We start from the raw sequence: 2,690 nt of genomic DNA, 5'->3' as shown, positions 1-2,690 counted from the left end.
CGCATTCCTCAAGACAGCCAATACTTTTTTGGAAAAGCTTTTTTCTCCTGCCCCCTTTTCCCCTCTCCTCCCTCCGCCCCCTGCGCCCTCCCCGCTGCTCCCGCGGGGGCCGCTCGCCCATTTGCTGCTGCCTGCCGGCCTCCCAGTTGACGGTGGATATGACTATATATGGGGACCCGAGCAGCCGAGGCGGCGGCCGGGCGAGGCCTCCCGCCTTCCAAACCTGCACTCCGGGGAGAGGGCACCGGGGCCTCGCGGGGTCCGAGCCGGGGCCGAGGCGCTAAGCTCTGCCCTCCGCCCTCCGCAACTCCTCCTCCCAGGGTCCATGCCCCGCCTTTAGGGTCCCCAGTCGAGCCGTCCTGAGTCACAGGAGGCCGGAGGAGAGGGGCAGGTAGTGGATGCTCGTCGCCCCCTTGAGCCGTCAGACCCGGGCGCGCTAAGCATCAGGCCCCGTACCCGGCGCCCGGGCCCGTGCGCTCCGGACACCCGCCCCGCGCTTCTCCCAGCAGCTCCCAGACTGCCGGGTATCGGCCTGGGCTCTCACGTTCTGGAAACTCAATTGGAGCAGAGAAAGGAAGAGTTGGGAGGAAGGCCTGGGGTGCTGCTCTTGAGAATTTCTCTGCTGGTACCGGTCAGAATGTCTGAGAATCTGTCTTATGCGGTGCCCTGTCCCTCGTATACTTTAGGGACATAGGACCCAGCTGACTCAGTTCTGCGTGTGCCTGTGTGCCATACTTCCGCAAAGGGTGGGGTGAGTTTGTTGGTGTGTAGGTGGGTGCATGTGAGTTTAAGGGGAAAGACCCTTGAGTTTAGACTCAGGCAACCTGGTCTTTGGTCTCTATCACCAGCAGCTCTGTGACCTTGACAAGTGACTTAGCCTCGGCACTGCAGTTCCCTCATCTTTAAATCCAGGCGTGTAGATGATCCCTGAGGTACTTCCATATCTAACTTTTAATAATTTTTCTTACACTGATTTTAGGGAGTTGGTCTCTTTCCATGTTAGGCATTCAGGTACTAGGTTGCCAAAACATGGGATAAATGTGACCCCTGCCAAGTCATTGCATCCACAGCTATAGCTCTGAGGAGGGGACAGACCCAGTTCTGTAGAGTAAGCTCTGCTTAGAGGCAGGAGGATTTCCCTATACCTCTTGCTCTTCCCAGCCCCCATTGGGGAAAAGCCTGCTCTTTTCAGAGCTTTGGTGGGAGGAGAAGAAAAGGGGCTGCCCCAAAGCCCTGCTTGAGACTGGCTGAGGCAGAGCTGGTGAGGGTCTTGTTAACAGTCCCCGCAGAATAATTCACAACCTGTACTACATGGATACCGAATATTCCCCGGACGGTATCTGAGCAGTTTAGGCAGGCCAAACAACTTGTAACTCCTTCAGAGAACGATCAAGTTCCTCTCCAGGATTTTATCAGGTTTCTTTCACTAACCCAACTGCCCAGGAGGGGAAAAAAAATACCCTGACCTGATGGTCAGAACATTAGATTTGTGTGCATAGGCACTGCATGGCACAGAAATTCACCAGGACCCTTTAATCACCAGATGTGAACCCAGCCACTGGGGCACTGACAAAGTTCAAGGCCTATGGGTGATATACAGATGCGTTGACCACAGGGGGCTGACTCCCCAGCTTGGGGCTCAGCATAGGGGGCATGAATAGAGACCCCAGAGTTAGACCCTGGGATCAAAACCTGGCCTGGCCACCTCCTTGCAGGGTGGCCTTAACCATGTTATAACCCCTTTAAGCCTCAGTTTTCTCTTCTGTAAAATAGGTGTACAAAGTCTTCCCTCGTAGGATTGTTACAAGGATGAAAATGAGATAAAGAATGAAAAGCGTTTTGTCTAGCACATAGGAAATTGCTCAGTAAATTGTGGCTGCTTGGGTGGCAGAGGGCAAGTCATTTCTCCTCTCTGGGCCTTAGTTTTCTCATCTATAAAATGACACAACTGAACTAGAGAAACTCCTAGAGGGACCATATATTACCGACTTTTCTCCATTGTGCCAAACGTAGCAGAGGAACGCGCTAAAGTTTCCTTAAGTGAACTGGTGTTAAAGACAATCCATTCAAACATACCACTGGTATGTATGCCAGGCAGGCACTAGGCTCCAGGATCCCCCAAATAAGACAGACACATCCATGCCATCCAGGTGTTCCAGCATAAGCAAGGTTATAAAAATCCAGAGGAAGAAATAGAAATGACTAGGTCAGAGTAGACAGATAAAAAATTCTTTGAAACGTGGTGGTTTTTAAACTGATTTTAGCGGAAGGATAGCAGTTAGATAGAGTGGAGGGTATTGTATGAGCCAAGGGAAAAAAAGAGAACGTTTGATGGTGGTCCAACAGTAGGTTCACTTGGGGGTGAACTGGGACGCGAGACTGGAAAGATAGATGGGGGGGGGTATATGGTGAAGGGGCTTGAATTCCAGGTTCAGATGTTCAGGTCTTATTATGTAAACTGAAGCCATCCATTTCTCTTCCCCTCACTGCCCCTCTCACCTAGGGCTATGTTCAGAGGTCAAAGACTGTGGTGTCCAGTGTGGTAATGGAGCTGCACAAAGCTAATTTTTAAAATCCCTTGGTACCACATCCCTAGACTGGTGGGTTAACATAGCAGGTTAACTGGACTCAGTCATTTCCATTTCACTACTGTTGAGATTATGCCCCATGACTCTCAACCAGCCAGACTC

The sequence above is a fragment of the Pseudorca crassidens genome, chromosome 1, assembly GCF_039906515.1.
Source record: "Pseudorca crassidens isolate mPseCra1 chromosome 1, mPseCra1.hap1, whole genome shotgun sequence".
Classification (NCBI taxonomy): Eukaryota; Metazoa; Chordata; class Mammalia; order Artiodactyla; family Delphinidae; genus Pseudorca; species Pseudorca crassidens.
Note: the sequence above shows the minus strand (reverse complement) of the source record.